Here is a 13,469-nt window from a genome sequence, read left to right on the forward strand (position 1 = left end):
AATATGACAACAGCTTTGAGAAGCTGTCTTGACTAGTACTGGTTGAACGCTTCCAAGCATATTTCAGAACCAGTTTGGAATGTATGGAAATCTTTGATGAACATTTGAAGGGGAAAGCCCTCTTCTCTGTTTCTGAAAGCACACAATTCCAGGTGTGCAATGTCAGCACATATATGCCTGATAATAATGTTGCCTGTATGTATTTGTTTTACTGTATTGCTTCATCTAATTTATAGTTCCCAAACTAGCCACAGAAATGCCACATCTGGAAATTCAACTGCCCTACCATCACTATTCCTAAAATTCCTTCCTGAAGTACCATATGAAGTTCAGGAATTACTACCTGAACAAATAGATGTAATGATTAATCTCATAATAAAAATAAAAAATAAAATAAGCAGAGAAACTTAGAGGTTGTTGACTGAGCAGTCCACTCCCACCTCTTAATGAAAACCAATGTTTTCAAGCTAGACTAGAAAGCCCAAAAGCTGGACTTGGAGAACTGACATAAATTCTCCATGGAAAAGACAGAAAAAAAACTTTTCAGGAAAGGGAATCAAAGTTTAATATTTTGCTTTCTGATACGACCACAGATAGGGTTCCTTTTGCCTGCAAACTATGTTGCTGAAAAGGGAATCCTATTTTGGATAGGCACAATTCTGGAATTGGCTGACTTGTGAGCACAGAAATGCACAGAGAGTTAAAATCTAGTGAAAAGAGAGTTGGATCTAGTGAAGAAAAGGACCAGGGGAAAAACGATAACAGTGTTCCAATATTTGAGGGGCTACCACAGAGAGGAAGAGGTCAAGCTATTTTTTAAAGCACCAGAAGGCCAGACAAGGAACAATGCATAGAAACTGAACAAGGAGAGATTTAACCTGGAAATAAGGAGAAACTTTCTGACAGTGAGAACAATCAACCGATGGAACAGCTTGCCCTCAGAAGTTGTGGGAGCGCCATCACTTGAGACTTTCAAGGAAACATTGGACTCCCATCTGTCAGAAATGGTGTAGTGTCTCCTGCTTGGGCAGGGGGTTGGACTAGATCAAGGGCTGCCAACCTTTTGGACCTCAGGGACGACCAAACTCATAATTTTAAATCCCATGGACCACTAACCGGTTCTGTGGGCATGGCCTAATTTGTGGATGTGGCTTGGTGGTCATGTGACTGGCTGGGCATGGCTTGTATGTAAATATTATAAATTATAAAATATTTATATAAATAATGAATTTTTTATTAAAAAAGAGCAATTTTTACACAAAATCAAGCAAAGCAGGCAGGTAGATTGAGTTGCTCATAGAATCATTCAGTAATCTATCTATCTGTCATCGGCTACCTGAGTCTGTCACATAAAATTTGCTTACCATGAGTCTGCACTGAATAATAGAAACTTCAGTCCTAAAGGAGGTTCAGCTGTGCTTAAAAGCAGAGCTGAAGATCTAAAGACCAGCTAGAAAGCAAGAAAACCAACCATTTCCTGCTTCCTAGCTAATCTAAATCTCCTGGCACAGCAGAACAGCTGATGATTGGAAAAAAAGAGGAAAAATAGCAATTTAGCAGGCAAATTTCCTGGGTAAGGAGTGAGTGGACAGGAAGGGTTCCCACAGGCCATGTGGGCGGTGCAGCCTTGTGTTCCTGCTCAGCTTAGATTGTTTTGGGGGGGGGTGCTCTGGGGGTAACATTTCTCTGTGGCCCACCAAAATTTTCTCGTGGGCCACCAGTGGGCCACGGGCCACCAGTTGGCGACCATTGGACTAGATGACCTACAAGGTCCCTTTCAACTCTGATTATCTGTTAAAATGTATACATATCTCCTATTTGAATTATCTAAGACTAGTTTTGGATAAGACAGATCCTATGGATCAAAACAATAAAGCTCATCCTTGTGAGTAACAATATTAGCAGCTAGGCATGTTCCAATAAGGTGCACTAGTAGACTCCATTCAGAAATAGACAGGTACTTAAAAAATCCATGCTTATTATTGAAAACACAGCTTCTAATTACATCTTCAAGGCTGCAATCCTTTTCCTACTAACTTGTGGGTAAATCCCATTATCTTCTGCTATGAAAGTAATGTATGGTTTAACCCTTAATCATGCTTGGGATAGAACAATTGAAATTAACCGAACAAGTCAATCATGACTAATTAAATCTCCATTAATTTAGTGATTGTTCTTTAAGCGTAACGAATCTGGATCCTATTGCATGATACAGTATAGCTGTTTTAAAAACAAGCAAACAAACAACTCTGCTCACGTCTATAACAAGTAGCTTGTCATTCTGTGTTCTGGTTGCAATGCTCTAGTTGGTCATGATGATAATCATACAAATATGACATTTCCAATACATGACACTTTTTCGGGAGGTGATTAATGAATCCTGCATTGGGGGAGCAGGAGGAAAACCATGTGCTCGAAACACGGCTTTATATATGATGAACAGAGCTGTTATTGTTTTCAAAGTTATGAATAATAGGTTATACATGGAGCTGTGTACACTATACATTATCTCCAAGACAGTCTTTCAATACATGTATAGAGAACTGTAGTTGCAGTAATTTTAGTAATTTTCCTTTATAAAAGGAAAAGCACATTATAACTATTTTAAACAGAAATAGTTGTATGGGAGTAAACAGTAGTCTTCACACCGGGAAGCCTCACAGTTAATCTATTTACACCAAAAACGATAAGGAATTGATAAAATCTGACATTACTTTATGTATGCATGGTAGTCTGTTCTTGAATGGAAATGCAGACACAATTTTATACCAGGATAAAATGATTAGCTTTTGAGATATGAAGTATGGGACATTGTCACAATAACACTCTTTGTTTTGATTTAGTGTATTACAATTTGATCTGACATTCTAAATTGCACCCAAGTACATTGGGTGAGTCCAGCATGTCCCCATTTTCTTCCTGAGAATTGTACATACACATATTACTTAGGAACATATACACAAAAAAATCTCTAAGTAACATTCTTCTTCTCTCTGGGGGACAATACAACAATAGGCTAGCTTATTAAATTGGAATAAAATAACTTTGCCATCTCTTGAATGGTTGCTCTTGTCCTGGCTAGCAAAGTTTTTCTGAGGAAGGGAATTAATTTTGGAAGGCAGCTGACAATTTTGGGATGCAAGTTATCTTTCATTTGCTTTTCCCAGTGTCTGCTCAAGGTTTCTGCCTGCTGTGTGCCAAGTGTGTGGCCTTGCTTAAGGCTTTGAAAAATACCTTAGGATGAAGGAGAAAAGGGCTTTATCTTCTCTTTGTGCTTGTTTCCTGACATCAGCAGGAACAAAGTCCCAGATATGAGATACGTTTCTCAATGGTTGTTGCCACAATTATTTGAAATCCAATTCAAGATGAATCACCCTAAACACTTTAAGATGGTGTTGGCAAAATGAAAGCTTAAAACAATTCTCTATGATTTATTTAGTACAACAAATTATAGTTTAATTTGTGGGTTTCTGAAAAAGAAGGTAGAATTAAGAAATGCAGGAAATGTATGGAAAGAACCAAGGCATTACACTGATAACATTTGACATCTAAAGACAATTTGACTGATGGCTTTTCTCACATTCTTTAAAAAAGAAAAAAAAATCTTTTAGCAAATCTTGATTTGTTATTAGGCTTTTCCAGTATCTGTTTCTTTAACCACATCCCAAACTGATTTTCCCTAGTTAGGGAATAAGTATTTTGGGAACATAAATTGCTTTCCTTTGTGACACTCTTTTCCATGGAGAACTGGTTGTTGATAATTCAGGATAATTCCTTGAGGAATGAGCATGTAGGATTAAGTAAGTACATGACCTCAGTGAGCACATTTTAATGATCTGTAATGTAGAGAGGAAAGGGTTTTTTTTTGAGAGGGGGATTAAGCATTAAATGGTTTAATCAACTTATAGAACAAATAAAAGCAAAATGCAAGATAAAGAGATAAAGTCCCTCTTTGAGGGAGATGGGTGGTCTAGAAATGCAAACTATTAATATATACAAAATAAATAAAATCAGGGACTTAGGAGAGGTAAAAATCTATAGCAGTGTTTTTTGACCTAGCATCTTGAAGTTGTGTGGATTTCAACCTCCAAAATTTCCCAGACAGCAGGCTGGCTGGGAAATTCTGGCATGTGAAGTCCACACATTTTCAAGTTGCTAGGTCAAAAATATTGGTGTCAAGGAAGAAAAATATTAGGATGGTGAACTTAAACTAAATATTAATGCTCTGATACAAAAAAAAAAAAACAGTAGAAAATTGACATGAGAGAAAATTTGAGAAAACAAGTCCCCCACCCTATCACATTAGATGATTGTGAGCAGGCACCCATTCTAGCATTACTATACTATAAAAACACAATGTTGGAGGGTTCATGGAGTGAAAGAAGACAAAGACAAATGACAAAGTAGCCTCTTGTGAAAATCTCAAGGTCAGCTAGGAATTTCAAAAGAGGGGTGAACTAAAAGAAGGAAGCTAAACTGAAATAAGGGGGCTATCCTCCAATGTGCAGAGGAACAGGATGAGAACTATCATGAAAAAATTGCAGGGATTTTCATAATGGAAACGGAAGACCCAGATGTCATAGACCAAAAATAAATCAAGGATGTATAAAAAGAATATATCCATACCCCCAAAGGTGGGGTGTCTGGTTATAGAGCAGTATTTTGTAGATCAGTATTTCTTATCATCAGAAGTTGTACGTTTGATAGTACATGTTCTGACCCAGGCTTTGTCAAACTTAATAAAACACAAACTGAATTTAAATGTAAAACCTTTTTTAATGTGACACTGGGAATTACTTGAATTCCCAGCCAAAACTAATTATACACAGTTCCTCCAGATAAGAGCATGCTTTTCAGTGCTGTAAAATGCTGCTAAAAAATAGAAGTCCAATTAAGACCAAGATAAACCAACCCAAAAACCCAGAAAAAAACAACCAGAGTACAGAGCTTCATGAAAGACTCAGAAATTATTGAACTGCTTTGCTTCCTGCAAAGCTTTTTGTCATTGAGGACTAACTTTTATCCCTTATGGGAGGGGTAATCACCTCCCAGCCTTACTTCTGAGTCACCCCTTCTGCTTCAGTTGCTCTCGCCTTCTAGCAGCTTTGTACACACGCACACTGGGAAGAGGCTCCCCCAGGTCCTCTGCTTCGCTGCTGCCAGACTCTGAAGGCTCCAAAGACAGCACCCCACTCTCAGATGGTCCTGGCCCCACCCCTGTATTGCATGCAGGATCCTTGTCCAGGTCCTCTCCAGAGTGCCTGACTGGTTCCCTTTCGTCCTCACTGTCTGATATTTCTGCCATCTGCACCGGCTGCCAGCGAACCACAACAGTATATTACTTCTGGATATTGTCCTAATTGGATTAGGATTAATGAATGACAAACTTTGACAGCATTGCTAAGAAACATTTGGAAGAAGGATTTTCAACTAGCCATGCTGATAATGAGTACAGCAGGTTCTGGACTCTGTATCATTCCAATTACCAGATATCAGGTAAAGGTCAAAGCAGCAATCATACTCTGAAGGACCTGTATGGCCGTCTAGCGGAAATGATTACGCTAGGTGGAACATTGTTTTACCAGCTGACAGGTCCGATGACTTCACATAAGTCACCCTGGTCAGAAGCTTGAGATATTGCAGCAAATCCTAGGAGGAAGCCCAGCAAAGTGAAAATTCAGAATTGAGATACCTCGAATTTACTGTGATTCCAGGAATTGGCCTCCAGAAATGCTTTATTCACTCCCGATTGTGAAACCATATTTTAAAGAGAGAAGAATCTTTCTCATCTCAAACACCTGCTTGATTTCCCAAGATCCAGCATCTGAAATTGCCTAAATATTGTGATTCAGCATCTAGGTGAATGATTTGTTACAACTGATAAAATGCCAGCTGGAGTAGGCATGAGAAAAAAGAATATTAGAAATGTTCATGAAGGGACAAAGAGAAAGCTCTTTGTACTTATTGTAGCTTCAGAACAGACAGCACAGCCTTCGCAATACTGCCACTTCAGAGAAAAAGCTCTTGAATTATTATGCTGTTCCTGCTACTGCCGCCATTCAAGGGGACGCCTACTGACTCTCCTCCCCTCTGACTAGTTCCCCAGCTTTATAAATTTATGAATAAATCTGCACATTTTACATCCCACATAAGCTCTGTTCTTTTTATCTTTCCAATCTGCTAACAGACTACGTTTGCAATGAAGCTGAGGAAAGTATGAAAGAGCTAATAGAATGGAATATACTATTCCATAGGGAAGGAGGGGAATATATTCTTGAATGTTCCACAGCTTTAAAAAAAAGTTAAGAAAACTTATCCTTATGGAGTCATTGATTGCTAAGAAAACAGCCTCTGGTGCTGCTGTGTATGATAAATTAAAACAAAAGTGAATCCCTACATAATGAAATGTTCCCATCTATTCTTCTTCAACTACATTCTGAAAGTGAACTTCAGTTGCATACTGGTAAAGATCATCTCATTTCTGCTGTTGGTAAGCTTTTGGTTGGATGAAGCCCAATTACTTTTCTTGATTTTTATAACTAGCATTTCTTTTTTGTTCATAATTAATACAAGTCTTAACTGGAGTTCTCTATTTTTACATTTTTAAAGCCAAAGCTAAATCCTTCGTGTCTATGGAGCATGATCTGAGTCAGTGTAGACGGCAGAGATTTGTATGTGACTAGAGGCTTGTGGAAACATGATGTCTCCACCCTCATCAAAATAAGCAAAATGAGAATCCTTATACTGTGATAATTTTAGGTGAATAGTTCATTTCTGCATAAACTAATCTACATTTTGCACACACACACATACACACATGCCAGTGTGGATATTACATACAAAAAAAAAAAAAAACCCAGTGTTTATTCATGCCTAAATTTTATGCAGTTTTGTTGAACCCTTTCAAGTGAATATTCATGTTCTACTCATAAAAAAAAGTGTAGATTTGGGCAAAAATCCTGCTTAATTCAAACTTTATAATATCTTTGTGACAGTTTTTGATTAGTTGAAAAGTTAGGCATGAATGTGCTATCCTCAAGAACAAATATTAGTAGATCTGGCCTTCAGAAATTGCCTATTGCATTTAGGCTTTCTTACTTACTCTCCCCATATTAATTAAGATAGACAAGTAATTTCATAATATGCTTCTAGAAAAGCCCCATTTAAGCTCTTTTATCTGTTATTTATATTAACCTTATCAGTTAGGAATGTGAAGCACCTAACAGCTATTTGGGATGGAAATATATAAACCAGGATAGACATTTTAATACTGTCTCTTTAAGAGAATGCAAAAACTGCAATTGGATGTGGTTCTGCAAATGGCCATAAAATGGAGCCAGAAACCTGGGTTGTTTAGTCTGAGTCTCGGAAGAGAGTGTGAGTGTATCTCTGTTTCCTTCTGTTGGAAAGTATTGCCATTCCTCCATTTTTCCTAATTGACTGATATTCATGGATTTAATGTAAGTCTGATACTGAACTGTTTTTTGACACTGGACTTTGATATTTGGATTATCCCTGGGTTGCAAAACTGACTAATTTACCTGTGAATGACTTTTGGACTGCTTATCTTGAACTTTGCTTAAACTGTCTGGAAGTAAAAACCTACATTTACTGTAAAGTGTATCTGTGTACTGTGTGTGTATTATTCAAACACTACTCTCAAATATGTCACCCTGTATGTGCTCATTCTCCTAACGGGGAATTACCTCAACATTATCCTTCTGGATAAAGTTTGATTTGGGATTAACATGTTATCTAGGGGTGGGATTCAAATGGTATTACTATCGGTTCAGTGATTACGTTTAGCATGTACCTGTACTACACCTAAAGCTGTGCTGCTTGGACAGCTGATAAGTGCTGCATGAGGGTGCACAGTATTTGAAAAACACCCATTTTACTGTTTTTTCAACCTCAGCTGTGCCGGGCAAAGCAGCTGAGGTTGAAAAAACAGAAAACAAAGGTCAGGTAACAGGCCGGGTGGGTGGGTGAGCAGCAGACACAGAACCGGTTCGGTGTCTGCTGCTCTTCAGAGCTATCGGTTCTATAGAGCCGGCAGAACCGGTAGCATCCTACCCCTGATGTTTTCCCTGACTTCCTTTGAAATGCCCCCAGTCCAGCTGAAGGTTCCAGGCATCAGAATTTTAACTTTGGTCCCACATAATTAAGCCTAAAACTATATCAGACTTTAATAGTCCCATCTTTAGACTTGCTCAAAAGATGCTGGAAACAACTTAAAAGAGAAAAATAGAGCTGACAATAGAGATCAGAAAAAACTCCAACAAGATGAAAAGTTATTGCTTTAAAGGGAAGGTTTTTAGTGATGGCTTCCCGGCTTTGGATTTATCTTCTCAGGGAAGTTCTCCTAGTTCTTGTCTGTTTGGTATTGATCTCTGAACTGGACAAACATGTGAATTATACTCTTGCTTTCTGTTTTATGCTATTTTTAATGATCTTACGGCCTTTTGTCTTGTGGTTATAAAACCATAAACAAACAAACAAACAAATAAATAAATGCAAGCTACTCAATGCAAGAAGCCTTGTGAATAAAATACCCGAATTTCTCCTCTTATTAAATATGGCTAAATTGAAGTCATATTTTTCTGTGAAACATGGCTCAATGCATCTCTCCCTGACTCCCTTATCACAGTAAGAGACTCTCATGTCTACCAATCAGATTGTGAAATCCATAGAGGAGGTGGTGTTGCTATCTTCTATAAAAAATCCTTATATCTAAAAAAACATCCAAGTTACCCAGGAACTTGCTATTCCTGAGACCATTGTCTGTGAACTGTCCTTAAATATCAAATTTCGATTCTTACTATATTACAGAGCCCCTGATTATTACATCAAACATGTAAACAAGTTAAATTAATGACTAACATGGGCAACATCCTGCCCACACACTTTTATCTTTCTTGATGACTTCAATCTACCTCACATTAACCGGACCCTAAATGAATATAAAACTGAACCCATACATGCAACCATCTACAATGCTGTAACAAACCTGGGACTGGAACAACTATTAACCAACAATACTAGATTCAACAACTGCCTAGATCTCATCTTCTGCAATAGTTTGAATTCAATTTATGGAATACAAACTAAAGAACCCTTTTCCAACAGTGACCACAGCATGACTGACTTTTGTCTCAACATACATCCACACAAACATCAACACGACAGAATCCCCAATTATAACTTCAAAAAAGGCAACTATGATCTTATAGACAATGATCTCTCATCCCTTAATTGGCAATTTCTATTCACTGGATGCAATACTGTTGAAGACCATTACAACATATTTTTACTTGAAGTCAAAAGAGTCATCGAACTATATGTACCAATAACAACTCCCAAAACCAGAAAAAAAGATTACCCATAACAATAAGGAAGCTTCAATCCAAAAAGATATCACTTTGGCGGAAAAACAAATGTGGTCACGTTGCCAACTTCAAAAGCTGATACAAAAATTTATGGCACCAGATAAAAACTGAATGCACCAATTATCACATTAAACATTATCACAAAACAACCTTCTAAGCACCAATTCCACCCACATTTCTACAATTTTGTAAACAACAAACTAAAAGACTTAAGGTCCATCCCACTCCTGAAAGGACCTAATGGTAAAGATTGCAATGATGACACTATTAAAGCTAATCTCTTTAACACATTCTTTGGCTCAGTATTTGTAAACAGCAATGGATCATGCCCAGTATTTTCTAGTCAAACCACAGACAACTACAATGATCTAATACATATTGATTTTACAGAAGACAATGTTGAAAAAGCACTACGCAATCTAAAATCATCTATATCTATTGGAGCGGATGGAATATGTGCCTATTTCTTTAAAAAGCTATCCACTGCCATAGCCGAACCTCTAAGCATAATCTTTGAAAAATCTTTCGGGACCAGCTCCTTGCCAAAACTATGGTCACAAGCCATAGTCATCCCCATCTTCAAAAAGGGAAACTCCAGCCTAGTTGAAAATTACAGACCAATTTCTTCATGCTGCATCATCTGTAAAGTCATGGAAACAATTATTAACCAATCCATCATCCTCCACTTAGAAAAAACAACCTACTCTCTAATAAACAATTTGGTTTCAGGAAAAAACTATCATGTAATCTGCAACTCTTACACTGCAAAAACATATGGACTACACAACTCGATCAGGGCAAAGCAATAGATGCAATTTACATAGACTTCTGTAAAGTCTTTGATTCGTTGGTATACAACAAACTACTCCTAAAACTAAAATCTTATGGTATCTCTGCACACCTGCATAACTAGATAGAAGCATTCCTGTCAAACAGACAACAAATGGTCAAAATTGGGAGCGTCCTAACAAATTCTGTACCTGTCAATAGTGGTGTCCCCCAAGGCAGTGTTCTAGGACCAACTCTCTTCATACTCTACATAAATGACCTCTGTGATCATATTAAGAGCAACTACATTCTCTTCGCTGATGACATAAAGCTATTCAACACCACAGACAATATTGCTACTCTTCAAAAAGACCTTGACTATGTATCAGAATGGTCAAACAAATGGCAACTTCAAATCTCAATAAATAAATGCTCTGACTTACATATTCAGAAAATAAAATACAAGTTGAATAGTCAAGACCTTGTTGATGATCCAAACTCTGTCAAGGATCTTGGAGTACTCATCTCTAATGACCTAAGCGCCTGTTCACCCCCACCCTGCCACCCACGGTTCAATCCAGTGCTCCGTTCTGCCTGCCTGCCTTCGTTTCTGGTTGTTTTGGAGCAGCTTCGGCTGAGAATAATAACTATTCGCCTCTTTTACTCAGCCGAAGCTGCTCCGAAACAACCAGAAACGAAGGCAGGCAGGCACGCAGGCAGAACGGAACACTGGATTGAACCGAGGGCGGCGGGGTGGGGGTGAATGGGCGCTTCGGAGGAGCTGCGCCGACAGGAAAAGCCACCCTGCCGGCTTCTTTGAAGCAGTTTCTTCCTGGGCTGGTGGAGGAGCGAGAGAGCGACTGAGAGAGGAACGAGGCAGACACCTGGGGGATAAGGCTGAGGGAGGGAGGGAGACACCTGAGGGATGAGGCTGAGGGAGGCAGGACTGAGAGGCGGGGCTTCTCAGCCATCCTGCAGGGACTTGTCCTGAGCCTCCCTGAACTTGGTGGTTTGCTGGCAGATGTTTTATTACCCGACTAGGTAACAACATCAGATGTTATCTAGTCAGGTAATGAAGCGTCTGCAAGCAAACCACCAAACTTGGACTCCTCCCCCTCCTTGAAAAAGTGCCCCCCCCCGGTCCTTGAAAAAGTGTTTCTGTGTGAAACTGGTCCCTGGTACAAAAAAGGTTGGGGACCACTGCCTTATGCCACCAGACTTGAAATTCTAGACCTAGAAAACCTAGAACTATGCTGCCTTCAGTCCAATCTAAGTATAGTATATAAAATTATACATTGCAATATCCTACCTGCCAATGAATACTTCAGCTTCAACCATAACGATACAGGAGCACACAATAGATACAAACTCAATGTAAACCATACCAAACTTCATTACAGGAAATACAACTTCAGCAACAGAGTGGTCAATGTCTGGAATACTCTATCTGACTCTGTGGTTTCTTCCCCAAACCCCAAAAACTTTAACCTTAGACTTTCTACTATTGACCTCACCCCTTTGTTAACAGGTCTGTAGTGGGCGTGCATAAGTGCACCAATGTGCCTACCATCCCTGTCCTATTGTTTCTTTTTATTTTTCTTATATGTATCCATGTATTCATAACTATGTTTTTACTTATACCTATTATCTTGTAAGCAATCAATAAACCAAATAAATAAATAAATAATAAAAGAGGTGGATGGTAACTCTTTGATGATGATCACTTTTGTGGGGTAAAGAATATCTCTCTAAGACTTTTTTTGCATAAGTTTAACCACTCTTTCCAAAGAATAAGAAATTAACTGCTAAATGCATTAGGAGAACTATTGGGATTGCTTAAATATTTGTATCTGGATTTATTTCCAAAAGATAGTAAAACACTCCATGATTTTATGTAATTCCCCTAGCACCCCCCATCTTTATGTCACCCAATTATCACTCCTACAGACTTTTTGCAGCTGCATATTTTGAATTACTCACACACATATATTTTGCATTGCTTCTCAAGGGCTGCAAATAATTATTCAATTATCATACAATAACTGTATAATAGACTACAAAGAATTGTTGCATATATTATGTAGGGCTGTAACCCTGCTGTAGGTTTGTCAATGTAATTCAGCATGAAGCTTTCTTTGAATCACTTCTTTGAGACTTGCCACCTTGCCCTCCGGTAGTTAGGCAGTATAAATTTAAATAAATACCTCACAAGGATTTAGTAATGCAATGCCTTACATGAAAATATAGAGCATAAGGGTGGTGTGTTTTCCAGTTGATTGTTTTAATCTCATGAGCACAGATCATAGCTATTGGAAAATGACATGTAAAATTGAAGATGATTTTGGAAATGAGACAAAAAGCTACGTGCTGCACAGAATTATATTAAGTGAAATCTCCTGTTGAGGAAACATGAAGGACAGTGTATAGGAAATCAAAGAAGAATGTAATTAGGAGTCACATTTTATAGCAAGATGGATTAAGCACTGTGTATGTACTTTGTGCTAAGCAAGATATGGACTTTTCTTACATCCATTTATTTAAGTACTAAAACCTGATGATCAGGGGTTTATTTTTCACAAATTGGGATACTAACAGCTCCTAGACTAATGTACAGTTCAGAATATAATAATCTACTGGAGTTTGCTCTTTCCAAATGATCTAATACAACTTTGATATGAAACTATATTAAGAAAGACATATTTTGAACAAAAAGAGTTGCAAAAATTGCTGCGGAATGTAAAAATGTAATAGAATAGATGTGGCTAAATATCCATGGACCATTAACCAGTACTTTGATCAATATAGAAAAGGGCTTCTATTCTTTTATGGATAATTTACATATTCCTCTGCTTGTGGAAACTGATCTGTTTATTTCTTTTCATATATAATGTGACCTATATAGACAGGAAGCATAATATTCATGTGCTTCCTCTCCCCTCTCCATGTTCATATCACAACAAACCAGTCCTTGCGTAGTAACAGTTCTTAGTTTCTCCCTGTGGAACAAAAGCTGGGTCAGGAAATGAAAATTTTGTTCCGGCTTCACACATACCATTGAAAACATAGATGGCTTGTTGCTAAATCTCTTTATAAAAACCTCTCATTGAGGTCATAAGAACGGATTTGAGTTATCTTTATTCGTACTATTATCTTTGGTTTGACTGCTCTTGCTCAAAGCAGTCTTAAGATATCTAAGAAATCAGTGTCTAAACCAGAACCTCAAAACCAACACTGGAAACTGCTGTTTATAAAGTTCATAAAGACAAAACTAACTTTGAACGTGACATCTTTTTTTTTTTTTTTGTAAATTTTATT

The sequence above is a fragment of the Pseudonaja textilis genome, chromosome 8 (genome assembly GCF_049901715.1).
Source record: "Pseudonaja textilis isolate UNSWEBS1 chromosome 8, rPseTex1.2, whole genome shotgun sequence".
NCBI lineage: Eukaryota > Metazoa > Chordata > Lepidosauria > Squamata > Elapidae > Pseudonaja > Pseudonaja textilis.